Here is a 15,832-nt window from a genome sequence, read left to right as displayed (position 1 = left end):
ACGGCAAAGGAAAAGGCTGAGGTGCAGGCCAGAAAGGTTGAAGAGATCCAGTCTCAGTTAAGTGCGGCCGTCTCTGATAGAGAAATTCTTGCCAAGAAGCTCGAAACGTCCAAGTCGGTGGTCTTGGTGGTTAAAGTCAATGCTGATGAGATGGTGGCCTAATATAAGGCCGATGTCGAGGTGGGCCGGGATCGAACGAAGGATATCATCGGGCATGGAAAGTGGCAATCCCGAAGGGAGGCCCTTGAGGAGATTCATGCTCGGGGTTTCGACTTATCAGTCAAAATCGAGGGTGCTAAGGGGCTCAAAACTGAGGTCGAGGCTGAGGCCAAGAAGCTGGCTTATCCCGAGGATGAAGAAGGATCCTAGGGTTCGAGCGGATTCGAGGGTGGAGGAGACTCCGAAGACCTTGGCGACGAGGAGGGCTCCGGTAAAGACCATGCCGTTTAAGTGCCTTGTACATTTTTTCTTTGTTTTTTGTATTTTTGTACCTTTGTACTTTTTTGTCAAGGCCGTTTGGCCTTTGTAAAGACTTCATGTATATATAATACAAGGCTTTCTTTTCCCTTTGACAATTTCTGAATTTTGTTTTTCTCTACTTTATTCTTTATGTTCTCAAAGATCGAAATGCCTTAGCATGAACTAGTTAGGTTATGTTCGGCGGTTCGAACATGCCTTGCTTTTAATATTATTTTGTTTAAGGCATCGTGGAGGTTCAGTATACCTAGAACTTTTCCCCAAAGTATTTATAATTTTTCGAGCCGTTTTAATATGGTCGTAGCCTTTGAGTTCGGGTGTTGCCCTGTGGGCTTGTCACCTCGAATTATCTGGACTTGCCTAAGATAATAGTCCCCAAATGAGGATGGCCATTGACTTTTAGTTTGGACGCTGCCTAATAGGTCTTGTGCCCCCGGGCTCTGATAGCCCGGGCCGTCCGAGATTATTTCTGGATGGCAGTCCTCGAGTGGGACCGATCGTTTGAACCCAGATAAAAGCGGCTCGAGATCTTTATGGAATCGAATGTAGGAAATTCAGAAAGAAAAGAAAAGGTTTAAGGGACAAGATGTCTATCCGCAAGGTGGAGACTTTCTTTTATTTTTATGCGTAATATATACGATTACACATGCGTACAAGATTTATGTCAGGGATCGAGCAGTCTATGTGGGCACAGTTTATTTGACCATTTGGCCCTTACAGTAAATCCTAACGTCCGAGCTGAGACTATTCAATCAAAAAGTTTCTTTCCTTGCTAAATTCGTTATCCGAGGGTGATGGCCCCAGTGTTCGGGACCGATCATAGAGGGGCCTCGAATACTATTGTTGTGATCTTAGATACCGGTTCGCAACCAGCATTCAATGCTAAGTTAGCATGATTTACTATTGCCTTGTTAGAAACCTTGCTAGAAAACCCATTTGGGACAAAACCGGTTCAAGAAAAAAGAGTGCAACACATGCTTTCAAGCCTAAATATTGTGTCGTTCTTTGACGGTCGCATGCAAGTGTTAGTTCAAAATGCAAATAAGTTAAAGGAATGAATGGGGTCGTACCTTAGCAGTAATATCGCATCAAGTGAATTACGTTCTAGTTGTTCGGTAGTTGCTCACCGTTCATTATTCTTAGTTTGTACGATCCCTTACCGGTGATCTCGATATTTGATAAGGACCCTCCCAGTTCGGTCCCAACTTCCTTTCGTTCGGGTTCCGGGTACTTAGCGTGACCTTCCTTAACACCTAGTCCCCAACATTAAAATGTCGAATGTTAGCTCTTCGATTGTAATACCTCTCGATCCGCTACTTTTGGGCAACAAACGAACAAGGGCGGCTTCGCACCTTTCATCTAATAGCTCCAGGCTTGTATTCATGGCCATTCGATTCCTTGGTTGCATATCGGAACCTGAGACTTGGTTCTCCAACTTCAACCGATATTAGAGTTTCGACGCCGTAAACCAACGAGAACGGGGTGGCCCCGATACTGGACTTCGAGGTCGTACGGTATGCCCATAGGACTTCGGGCAGGATTTCTTTCCATTTTCATTTGGCGTCGGTTAATCTCTTTTTGAGGTTTTGCAGTATGGTTTTGTTGTTGATTCCGCTTGTCCATTCCCACTAGGGTGGTAGGGTATTGATAGGATCCTTTTGATCTTATGGTCTTTGAGAAACTTGCTCACTTTGCTGCCGATAAACGGCTTTCCGTTGTCGCACACGATATCGGCCGACATTCCGAACCGATATATAACGTGATCCCAAATGAAGTCGATAACTTCTTTTTCTCTGACCTTCTCATATGCCTAGGCTTCCACCCGATTAAAAAAATAGTCAGTCATAAATAATATAAATTGAGCCTTACCGGATTCCCATAGAAGGGGGCCGACGATGTCCGTTCCCCATTTCATGAACGGCCATGGCGACAAAATCGAATGCAGCAGCTCCCCAGGTTGGTGAATCATCGGAGCATGTCTTTGACATTCATCACATTTTCGTACGAACTCCTTCGCATCCTTTTCCATATCGATCCAGTAGTCGCCTGCTCTGATTATTTTTAGAATCAATGATTCAGCGCCCGAATGATTTCCACAGGTGCTTTTGTGTATTTCCCTAAGAATGTACTCGGTATCACCTGGTCCTAGACATATCGCGAGTGGGCCATCGAATGTTCTTCTGAAAAGGGTTCAATCTTCGGACAAACTAAACTGGGCTTCCTTCCTACACAGGGCCCTCGATTCCTTTGGATCTGAAGGCAGGTTTCCAGCCTTCAGATATTCTATATATTTGTTTCTCCAGTCCCAAGTTAGGATCGTTGAGTTAATCTCGGCATGGCCTTCTTCCATTACCGATCTCATGAGTTGTACGACTGCCCCCGAGTTGAACTCGCCGTCCTCAATTGATGATCCTAATTTAGCAAGGGCGTCGGCCTCACTATTTTGATCCCGAGGTATGTGTTGCAAATTCCACTCCTTAAACTGATGTAATGTTAACTGCAACTTATCCAGGTACCTTTGCATTCGTTCTTCTCTGACCTCGAACGTTCCATTAACTTGGTTCGCCACGAGGAGGGAGTCGCACTTAGCTTCGATCACCTCTGCCCCCAAGCTTTTGGCTAGTTCGAGACCTGCAATCATGGCCTCATATTCGGCCTCATTGTTAGTCAATTTCACGGTCCTAATAGATTGTCTAACTACATTTCCAGTTGGTGGCTTCAATACGATGCCAAGTCCGGACCCTTTTGCGTTCGAGGCGCTGTCTGTAAGGAGGGTCCAGATCCCCGAGGACGTCCCTGAGTTCACCAAAAACTCTATTTCAACCTTGGGTATTAGGGCCGGCGTAAAGTCGGCCACGAAGTCTGCCAATATTTGAGATTTAATGGCGGTCCGGGGTCGATATTCAATATCATACCCGCTGATCTCCACAACCCATTTGGTCAATCGTCCAGAGAGCTCAGGTTTATGCATTATATTTTGCAATGGGTAAGTAGTCATAACACATATAGGATGACATTGAAAATATGGTTCAGCTTCCTAGAGGCGCTTAGCAAAGCGAGCGTCAATTTTTCTAGGTGAGGGTACCTAGTTTCGGCCTTACCTAGAGTCCTGCTAATATAGTAAATTGGAAATTGCGTACCTTGCTCTTCCCGGACCAGGACTCCACTTACCGTTATCTCTAATATAGCCAAGTATAGGTATAGTTATTCGTTTGTCTTCGGCGTGTGAAGTAGCGGGGGGCTCGATAGATACCGGTTGAGTTCCTCCAAGGCATGTTGGCGCTCCGGGGTCCACGAGAAGTTATTCTTCTTCTTCAATAATGAGTAGAATCGGTGGCTCTTATCGGAGGACCTCGAGATGAATCGTCCCAAGGCGGCTATGCGTCCGGTTAATCTTTGCACGGCCTTCACATTGTCCACTACCGTGATATATTCGATGGCTTTGATCTTGTCGAGTTTGATCTCGATTCCCCGATTGGATACTATGAATTCGAGGATTTTACCTAATCCAACTCCAAACGCACATTTCTCCTAATTGAGCTCCATATTGTATTTCTTGAATATGTTGACGGTGTCCTGCAAATGTTTTAAATGGTCCTCTGCTCACAGGGACTTAACCAACATATCGTCAGTGTAAACCTCTATTGATTTTCCTATTTATTCCTCGAACATCCGATTTACTAGGCGTTGGTAAGTAGCACCGGTGTTTTTTAATCCGAATGGCATCATGTTATAGCAGTATATGCCGTATTTAGTGATGAATGAGGTTTTTTCCTGATCACCCAGATTCATCCGTATTTGGTTGTACCTAGAGGAGGCATAGAGAAAATTGAGGATCTCGTAGCTGGCCGTGGCATCGATCATGCGATCGATGTTGGGCAAAGGGAAAGAGTCCTTGGGACATGTCTTATTAAGGTCTTTATAGTCTACACACATTCTTAATTTATTCCATTTTTAGAGACTACCACTACGTTTGCTAACCAATCCGAGTATTTAACCTCCCGAATGGATCATATTTTAAGGAGTTTAGATACCTCATCCTTGATGAAAGCATGTTTGACCTCAGACCGGGGCGTCCTCTTCTGCTTGACCGGGTGGAACTTTGGGTCCAGGCTTAGCTTGTGAGTGGTTATCTCCGGAAGGATCCCTATTATATCAAGGTGGGACCAAGCGAAACAATCTCCGTTAGCTATAAGAAATTGAATGAGTTTTTTCCTTAGCTCGGGGCTTAACCCCGTGCCTAGGTATACCATTCGATCGAGCAAATGTTTGGTTAGCACGACTTATTTCAGTTCCTCGACCGTTGATTTTATAGCGTCAGAATCATCGGGGGCTATGAAAGACCTGGGGATCCCGTAGTCGTCATCCTCGTCTACTCTTTGTTCCTTCGATTCCGTCGAGGCTAGTATTGGTGATTGTTATTTGGCCCCGTCTTTGACCATCCGATTCGGATCCTCCAATGTCGAGAGTGTGGATGTCGGGATCACCTCATCGATCGTGAACATCTCCTTGGTGGCCGGTTGTTCCCGATAAACTGTTTGGACTCCTCCTGGTATTGGGAATTTCATCACCTGGTGCAGTGTCGAGGGTACTGCTCTCATGTTATGAATCCATGAACTCCCGAACAAAGCGTTGTATCTTATATCCCCTTCGATTACATAGAACTTGGCTTCCTGCATGGTTCCGGCGACGTTCACCGGTAATGTTATTTCCCCTTTAGTGGTCTCGCATGCCATGTTGAACCCGTTCAGGACTCGGACCGCAGGTATGATCTGATCTTGTATGCCGAGTTGTTCTACGACCCTTGATCTGATGATGTTGGCTGAGCTACCTGGATCAATTAACACACGCTTAATTTGAGATTTATTTATGAGTACAGATATTACCAGTGCGTCATTGTGGGGCTGCACGATTCCCTCAGCGTCTTCGTCGTTGAAAGACAAGGTTCCTTCCGGTACATAATCCCAAGTCCGTTTTTCCCTTGTGATGGATACTTTGGTGCGTTTCAGCATCGGACCCTGGGAAAGTCGACTCCACCGATGATTATGTTAATGACGTGTTGAGGCCCTTCCTGCTCGGTTTGCTTATTAGAATCCCTGTTCCAGAATTGGTTCTTAGCCCTATCACTCAAAAACTCTCGGAGATGCCCATTGTTGAACAGTCGGGCCACCTCTTCTCTTAATTGTCAGCAGTCTTCCGTTCTGTGGCCATGAGTGTCATGATATTTGCACATTAGGGTGGGATCCCTTTGGGATGGATCAGACTGTAAAGGTCTAGGCCATATGGTATCTTTGATGCGTCCGATAGCAGATACAATAGCGGTGGCATCGACGTTGAAGTTGTACTCCGATAATCTCGGTGCTTCTTTAGGCCCGGCGGGCCTGTCGAAGCTTTTTTTGCTTATGAGTCCTAGGTTGCTCTGACCTAGATCACTTGTCATTTCATTTATCATAGAGTTACGCTCGGACCCACTGCTTCTTTGGTCTCTATTGTACGACTGATACCGATCCCTGTTTGATCTCGGTTCACGATCGATGTCTCTCTTGACTCCATCGATGGTTCTGACGGGATACACTGACCTAGAAGGGGGGCCAAGTTATCTTCGACCCTGATTTTTGATTGATATCGGTTATGGAAATCGGCCTAAGTGACAGCCGAATATTCCACCAAGTTTTGTTTTAACTGTTGTGAAGCCAACGAGCTTCGAACGTTGAGTCCTTGGGTAAAAGACTGAATGGCCCAATCATCAGCGACCGGTGGCAGGTCCATCCGTTCCATTTGAAACCGGGATACGAACTCTCTGAACATCTCATTATCCGTTCCTGGTCTCGACCTTGATAGCCCCGGCTTATGCTTTCACAAAAGAATCCACAACCATAGCAAATGAGTCAATAGAATTAAGAGGTAAGTTATGATACCATATCATAGCTCCTTTTGACATGGTCTCTCTGAACTTTTACAACAAGACATATTCGATCTCATCATCATCCAAGTCGTTCCCTTTGATGGCACATATGTAAGAGGTAACATGCTCGTTTGGGTCGGTCGTTCCATTGTACTTAGGGGTCTCGGGTATGCGGAACTTCTTAGGGATCGGCTTTGGAGCCGCGCTCGGAGGAAAAGGTTTTTGCACGAATTTCTTGGAATCCATGCCTTTCAATATCGGCGGTGCGCCCGGTGTGAGCACCTAATTTTTGACTATATTTGAATTTTTATCACCTTCTACTATGTAAATATTTTTAGAAAATTAGTATATGTTTTTTTAGCTTTGTTATATTTTTTTATATAGGGTAAGAATTAAAAATAATTTAAAAGGTAAAATTATTACTATTAGTGTTATTTTTATTTTTTATCTTTATTTTAAAATAAAATAAATTTAAAAAAACGAAAAAAAAAAAATTAATTTTCGAATGGGAGTAAAAAATAGGAAAAGTATAAGGTGGGAAATTAAAAAGAAAGGAGATTTAAAAAGTAAAAGAAAGTAGAAAATTAAAAAAATAAAAATAAAATAATGTGAAAACTTAAAAAATAAAAAGTAAAACAAAGTTGGAATTAAAAAATAAAAGTAAAGGTAGGTGAATTTTTTTTTTTTAAAAAAAGTAAAAGAAAGTGGAAATTAAAAAAAAAGTAAAATAAGTGAAAATTAAAAAAAAAGAAAGTAAAATAAGTGGAAAAAAAAAAAGGAAAAGTAAAAAAGTGGAAAATTAAAAAAAAGTAAAGGAAAGTGGGGAATCATTTTTTTTAAAAAAGAAGAAAAATGGGATGTAGGAATTCGTTTTAATTAAAAAATAAATAATAAAAAATTATAAAAATCTGAAAAAATTCTGAATGTTTTTTTTCTTATAATAGAAGAGAAATGTGAGGAGAAAAATCAAGGGAGAAGGAGAAAAAAGAAGAGAGGAGGGAATTGAGAGAAATTATTTTTCTTTTTAGGGAATTTCTACTTGTGTCATTCTTTCTTCGTCTTTCTTTCGAAAAATCCAGCAATTCATCACCCAAAATCCAACAAAAAATACTTCAAAATATTCTTTTTCACACGCCAAACAGTGGAGTCAAAAGTCGAGGTCGAGAATTTCGTTGGAGCTCCGTTCACTAGCTTTGATGTTCTTCTTCGCTTATGCTTGTTCGGCGTTCGTCTAAGTTATTGTACCTGTTCTTGAAGACTCATTTAATTAAAAATTTTGCATTAAAGGTTTATTCTTTCCTCTATTCTTTTTATCTTATTTCATGTGATTTTTTTATTTGCCTTTATATTTTATAAATAATAATGTAAATTAGTCCTTAAAAGCTATATGCTTAATTATGTTTCTGAAAATATGGTATTCAAACTTTCTTTAAAGTTGGGAAGATTTGGATCCTAATAAGTTTGGGCTTCAATTGTTGGGCTATGGGGTATTGGTATATGATGATTTATTTATTCAAATATCTAAAATCATACACTTCTTCCACAAGTAATTCCATAATTCATGACCTCACAATAATCTCAAAGTTTAGGAAGAATAATGAACATCGTTAGAGTGCTTTCGGCGTGCTTTTAATTAGTTTATCGCAATTATGTATATGTTTGCGTGGCATAATTGTAATTTTCAAAATTAAAATCGAAGTATGTATTCGCGCAACTTTGGTCAAAACAATCTTAATATAATAAAATGCTATTAATTGTGTACGCGTGCGCGTGACATAATTTTGGCACAATAAACAAAACGGATTCACACACGTGATTCGTTTCAAAGATAATTCCATATTTTAATAATTAAAAGCGAATAGATAAAGCATGGAAACCAATAAATTATAGTTTATCCAAAATTAATTCAAGCCAAATGTAGTCAATAAAGCGACCGTGCTAGAACTACGAGACTCGGGGAATGCCTTACATCTTCTCCCCGATCAACAGAATTTCTTACCCGGACTTTGTTTTCGCAGACCAATAATAATAGAGTCAAACCTTCCTTTGACTAGGGATTCAAATAAAAGGTGACTTGGAACACCTAAAAAATCAATTCCAAGTGACGACTCTGTAAATAAAATAATCTCTACTCAAATTTGTCACTTTAATTGGAAAAACTCTTTAACCCATAATAATCCATAATACATATCTTTTTGGGGGGTATAAAAGGGGAGTGACAGGCAGTATAGATGCCGGGGAACTCAACTAGAATTCGAGCTTGTACATATTGACTTTTATTTGGCTTTATTAATTTTGTATATATTGTGATTTATTGGTGCCTAATGTTCTACTTCCCTACTTTTTACCGCTTTGATATTGTTGAACTTTACATATATATTGTCTTCTCACGCACCCATCTAAGTCTTCTTGAAATTAATTGGGCATTTGCTTGACATAGCCCGCTTTCTTTGAGATAGTTGAGTTGCTTGCCACCCGGTGAAGTATTTAAGTCACACATATTTTAGGCGGAGAGCACCACCAGCTAAGCCGAAAAGTAATGCTACCGGTACCCTGACCCTCCTCGGCTCGAGTTGTCTGCTCGAGTAAGCCAGTCTAGATACCTTCACCATCAAGATTTAAACCTAGAAGAATAAACCTCATGCCGGATATTCCTAGTAGGCTCGCTTTATTTGCATCACGTGCATTTGACTTAGCAAGGGTCAATACAGGGTCCGAGTTCTGTTTTAGGACAAGTACCTTGTTGAGATCATTATGTCATGCTATGTGCTATTTGTTGCATTATTTGGGAGGCTTGCATGTTGATCGACTTTATCATAAATTAGTTGAATAAACAGAGAAAACAAAAAGAAAAAAATGATGTGGTCTAGTGCGAATAGTTTTTAAAGATTAATTTTCATAAAAAGAAAAAAAGAAAAGAACATAGTCGGTTTTGACCGAACTACGCGGGTTTGATTCTCACCGGATGTGAGATACGTAGGCAAACCTCATCGATTTTGGCCCCAATTTTCAAAAAACAAAATCAAAAATATTTTCCCTTTCCTTGATTCCATCTTTAGAATTCTTTCCTTAGAAAATCCACAAAAAAAAAATTAAATCCAAAAGTATTTTCCATCTTTTCCGAAGTCTTTCATTCGAAAAATAAAAAGAACAAAAAAAATTTTCAAATCAAAATCCAAAATATTTTCTTCCTTCTTTAGAATTCCTTCTTTTTAAAAAAAAATCAAAATTCCATAAAAAGAAAAAAAAATTAAAGTCTTAATATAAAAAAAAGAAAAAGAAAAAAGAGTTAGTCTATTCCCGATCTCCCTGAACTACGGAATGATCTGATTCATGCGGCGACATGATACGTAGGCAACCCAAAAAAGGTTCGATCAAAATATTTTTCAACGATTCTAAGATGAGGGATCAAAATGAGGTGTGAGGGAAAAGAAAAAAAATGGTGATAATGTTAGGAGCATGACATATTACGTGTGATTCATATCTATAAAATGCCTAACCCTAACATATATGCTATCTCTTATATAGTAAGCTTAAGGTGGTTGGTTTGTGGTGAAACTGACAACACATCATTACTTCACCAGATCAAAGGGAATGGTAGTAATAAATAACAGTCATGAAATCGAGTTGCTCAGTTACAATCCCCAGGGCCTGTCAGTTGAGCAAGAATCGGAGGAAATAAGAAAATTGAGACAACAACTGTCTGATGTATATCAAGCTTAGGTTTCCTGTCAGCCTCCATCCCAGGGTCCCTCGGAGGGAACTTCCACCGTACCCCGGGCTACTCAACCACTGCTCCATGCAGTGAGCGATCACATTCTACCACCAGGGTATGTGCCAAACTACATCCTCCATGCTGCCCCTGATACCTCTAATATGTGACCTCCAGTCGCACCGGTGAGGAACACCCCTCTCGGCGTGTCTGGCACACCGGTGTATACAATCCCGCCACCACCTTCTGTGACGAGGCCAAACAACGAGCCACCACCTCAGGCTTATGATGGCCAATAGAACTCTACAAATATGGCTTTCAAGGTCTCGGCTCCATACATTCAGACTCCTCAGTACGAGTCACCAGTGGAAAATGAAAACTCTGCCAAGACATGTGAGCCAGATGAGATGGCCAGGAAAATGAAAAGTCTTAAACAAAACATAAAGAACATACAAGGACTAGGTGGTCACAAAAGTGTTTCGTTCAATGATCTATGCATGTTCCCTCACATCTACTTTCCACCCGGGTTCAAGACCCCAAAATTTGAGAAGTATGATGGACACGGCGACCCTATCGCCCACTTGAAAAGGTATTGCAACCAGTTGAGGGGTGCATATGGAAAAGAAGAATTATTGATGGCTTATTTTGGGGAAAGTCTTGTGGGGGTAGCCTCTGAATGGTTCATTGACCAAGATATCTTTCACTGGCATGTCTGGGACGACATGGCCCAAGCCTTCGACAAACAATTCCAGTACAACATTGATATTGCACCAGATCGCACCTGTCCAATATGAAGAAAAAGCCGACGGAAGGCTTTAGGGAGTATGCCATCAAGTGGAGGGAGTAAGCAGCTAGAGTTAAGCCGCCCATGGATAATCATGAGTTGATCACTATTTTTCTAGTGGCTCAAGAGCTTGATTATTTTCAGAACATGATGTCTGCTATGGATAGACCATTAGCCGAGGCTATCAAAATTAGGGAGATGGTCGAAAATAGTTTGAAAATGGGCCGGATCTTGAGTCAAGCTGCTTTTAAGGCCGCATCACAGGCCGTTCAGAATAGTTCGGGGGGTTTGATGAACAGAAACGGGAGAGAAGAGATAGTCATATATGCTTCCTGAGGTCCAACAACACTATTATCCATGTCAAGATGCTCCTTATGTCATGGCACAACATCCCTATGCGGTGATGAACGCGCAATCTTACACGCGGCCATAACATTATACACAAAACCGAGCTCTACCTCCCAGAAATGCCCGTCCCTAGCAAGCTCCATATAATCCCCAACCAAATGTTCCCCAATATAATCCTTGCCCAAGAGATTCCCTCAGAAGGAATCAGTTCACCCCTATTGGTGAATCATACTCTAGCTTGTTCCAAAAGCTAGTCAAGCTAGGTATGCTCTAGCCAGTGGCCCCGAACCGGCCAAACCCCGAGTCCCCCTCGCACTGAGTTGATGCTAGATGTGAATGCCACTTCGCAGTAGTGGGACATGATACTAAAGATTGTTGGACTTTCAAAAGAGCAGTGGAAGACCTCATCGAGATCAAGGCTAATAGTTCTTCAGGATGAGGAGGCTCATGATGCGACAAATAATCCATTGCCTGCTCACAACACTGGACCAGTAGTCGGAATAATTTGTGAAAATGAGAAATTTGATCCGGCACTGATGGTCATTGCAGCCATTGCCGAGACAGAAGAAAATCCAAAAAATGGTCGCCAAACCTGAAAGTTCCCTATCAGACGAGAGTCTCAGTAGCCGGTCTTGCTATCCTTTCTGCGTTTGGATTATTTCAGGGTGTGATCCGGATATTTAACTTTGTTGTCTTACTTTCCGATGTAAACCCTTCTATCTTTAAATTTTTAAAAAAAAAATCAAATGAAATTAATATTTCATTGTCTAGGAATGTCTCTTTTCTTAATCTTGTCACTTTTCTTATTCTTTTTTCAGTTCTATTAAATGCAGATTTTAATGACGTGACATGCCTGTGGACTTCAGGCTCAGATCCTAAAACGCTGTCACACTTTGAAATAATGAATCAAAGATCAGAATGCAATAAAGATAATTTTAAGGAAATAAAATAAAGAATCGAAAATGTCAAAAAGTCCATACATTGTAGCGAGAGTACTGCCAAAAGAGAGTGTTGTACTTGGGAAACATCGAAGGAAATCTCCCTGAAACAACTGTCAACGCAGGTGCAGTAAAAATGTGCTATGTTTGATCCTTTATATAATATTAATGTTCTCCGGTTGGGATGAAGAAGGCTTTCTTTCTCACTATCCAAGTACTATAAACCTTTTGCAAACCCTTTGAGCCAGCTCCCTTTTCTTTGATTACCCTCTTTGGAACTTGGAAGTTATTATTGAAAAAAAAAGAATGAAAATGTAAAAAAAAAAAAAAAAAAAGGAAAAAAAAGAAAAAGAAAGAGAAAACAAAACAAAAAAAAGTATTACTTGAACTACGTTCAACTTGATTCCAAAAGGATACCTAGGCAGCCTCTCTATGGGGTTCAGTCACACCAACATAAAAATCCACTTTCCCAAAAAAAAAAAATTAAAACTAGGGAAGATGTTACAATTGGTTCAGCGATGGTTTCGCCTGAAAGGTTCCAAAGTTGTAATTCAATCCAAATCCTTTTTACCCAAATCCTTTTCAAGTCCTTCTGATCAATCAACGAGAATGTTCAAGAATTGGAGGATACAGTTACTTGGATCTGATACAACCAAATGGGAGAAATAAAATAAAAGAGTCTTATTGGTGAAGACCCTCACGGGCACCGTAGGGCGATGGAGAGCAGAGAAAATAAAAATGAGAGTGTCTTGTTAGTGAAAACCTGCAAAGGGTACTATAAGGCGATGGTGAGAAGAGAAATGAAGGAGGTTAGCTGGTGAAAACCCGCAAAAAGCACTACTGATCGAAAAAAGGATCTTCACATCCATTGGCATCGACACAGTCCTGGGCAAGGTTTCTCGGTTTCGAGGGAAAAGTTGTGATGAATTGCTGAGAGTCGGACAGTTTACACAGATCAGGCATTCAGTCCAAAAGGTATGTCATGTTCATTGAAGTCCGCATGTACTCCTAGATATGTCCTTTAATTTCTATTCCCCAAAAAGGACACCTCTTGTTTAGACTCATTCTCCATTCCATTGTTGTTTTTCTTTGAATCCCTTTCGGTATAACTTCGTGTCAAAATAAAGGCAAAGAAAGGATGGTAAGACCGATTACAGGGCTCTCGTTTGAAGCGAACAGATACTTTAAAAAGGCACCCAACCTCGTTAAGGGCATCAAGGCCACAAACTGACCACCACTTTGAACACTCATGATTTTTCTTTGTGTACAGTAGGAACAGAGCATTGCAGAATGGCGATTCCTAAAGGAAGAATGTCTCCAAAGGTAAGTTTCCTCAAAATCTCCACTGTCCTTTATTTTTAGCATGCATCACGTTTGCTCATACGTCTCATTTTCGTAGCTTAACCCAAGTAGAACCTTTTCTCTTAGGGGGATCCAGCTCATAGTTCCGGGTAGAAGTACTCTTCGCTCAGGTTATTTTATATAGCTTAACTCAGGTAGAACCTTTTCTCCTAGGGGGATCCAGCTCATAGTTCCGGGTAAAAGTACTCTTCGCTCGTGCTGTTTTTCGTAGCTTAACCCAGGTAAAACCTTTTCGCTTAGGGGGATCCAGCTCATAGTTCCGGGTAGAAGTACTCTTCGCTCAGGTTACTTTTCGTAGCTTAACCCAGGTAGAACCTTTTCGCCTAGGGGGATCCAGTTCATAGTTCCGGGTAGAAGTACTCTTCGCTCAGGATGTTTTACGTAGCTTAACTCAGGTAGAACCATTTCGCCTAGGGGGATCCAGCTCATAGTTCCGGGTAGAAGTACTTTTCGCTCAGGATGTTTTACGTAGCTTAACCCAGGTAGAACCTTTTCGCCTAGGGGGATCCAGCTCATAGTTCCAAGTAGAAGTACTCTTCGCTCAGGATGTTTTATGTAGCTTATCCCAGTAGAAACTTTTTGCCTAGGGGCATCCAGCTCATAGTTTTTGGGTAGAAGTACTCTTCGCCCAGGCTATTTTTCGTAGCTTAACTTAGGTAGAACCTTTTCTCCTAGGGGGATCCAGCTCATAGTTTTTGTGTAGAAGTACTCTTCGCTCAAGATGTTTTACGTAGTTTAACTCACGTTGAATCTTTTCACCTAGGGGGATCCAGCTCATAGTTCCAAGTAGAAGTACTATTCGCTCAGGTCGTTTTCCGTAGCTTAACCCAGGTAGAACCTTTTCGCCTAGGGGGATCCAGCTCATATTCTGGGTAGAAGTACTCTTCGCCCAGGCTATTTTTCGTAGCTTAACCCAGGTAGAACCTTTTCGCCTAGGGGGATCCAACTCATAGTTTCCGGGTAGAAGTACTCTTCGCTCAGGTTATTTTACGTAGCTTAACCCAGGTAGAACCTTTTCTCCTAGGGGGATCCAGTTTATAGTTCTGGGTAGAAGTACTTTTCGCTCAAGATGTTTTACGTAGCTTAACCCAGGTAGAACCTTTTTACCTAGGGGGATCCAGCTCATATTTCTGTGTAGAAATACTCTTCGCCCAGGCTATTTTCATAGCTTAACCCAGGTAGAACCTTTTCTCCTAAGGGGATCCAGCTCATAGTTTCCGGGTAGAAGTACTCTTCGCTCAAGTTGTTTTACGTAGCTTAACCCAGGTAGAACCTTTTCGCCTAGGGGGATCCAGCTCATAGTTTCGGGTAGAAGTACTCTTTGCTCAGGATGTTTTACGTAGCTTAACCCAGGTAGAACCTTTTCGCCTAGGGGGATCCAGCTCATAGTTCCGGGTAGAAGTACTCTTCGCCCAGGTTGTTTTTTGTAGTTTAACCCAGGTAGAACCTTTTCGCCTATGGGGATCCAGCTCATAGTTTCCGAGTAGAAGTACTCTTTGTCCGGGATATTTTACGTAGCTTAACCCAAGTAGAACCTTTTCTCCTATGGGGATCCAGCTCATAGTTCCGAGTAGAAGTACTCTTCGCTCAGGTTGTTTTACGTAGCTTAACCCAGGTAGAAACTTTCACCTAAGGGGATCCAGCTCATATTTCGAGTAGAAGTACTATTCGCTTAGCTCGCCTTTTGCAGTTTAACCCAGGTAGAACCTTTTCGTTAGGGGGTTCAATTTCATTTCAGTAATAGAGGGCACCAACCCCTGGTTACATTTCTTTTCTGTAATACATGGTGCCATACCCTGGTTACATTTCCTTTCAGTAATATAGGACGCCATCCCATGACTACATTCTTTTCAGTGATACAGGGTACCAACCCCTAATTACATTTTTTTTCATAATACAGGGTATCAACCCCTGGTTATATTTTTTTACCAGTATCAGGGTACACCAATCCCTAGTCGATTTTCCAATATAGGGTCTTCACTCCCTAGTTTCTTTCATTTTAGACATGGGGTCTCCATTCCCTAGTCTCTGTTATTTTTTCTGGGGTACACCATTTCCGACCTTTTATTGCTTTCAATAAAGAAGTAGTTTAGAATTTTGCTATAGTAACTCACGAAATTTTTCTAGTGCAAACTGGGGCAAAAAAATTTCGCTAGTTTATTTATTTTGGTGTCTGAGTAGGTTTTACCTAGAGGCACAGGGTTCGAGATGGCCAAAAGAAGAAGTCTCAATTCAGAATAAAAGAAACAAAAAGGTGAATCCAAAATGCAAAAGTAGTTGAAAAGATGTGGAATGCTCAAGACATG

Source organism: Nicotiana tabacum, chromosome 17 (genome assembly GCF_000715075.1).
Source record: "Nicotiana tabacum cultivar K326 chromosome 17, ASM71507v2, whole genome shotgun sequence".
NCBI lineage: Eukaryota > Viridiplantae > Streptophyta > Magnoliopsida > Solanales > Solanaceae > Nicotiana > Nicotiana tabacum.
Note: the sequence above shows the minus strand (reverse complement) of the source record.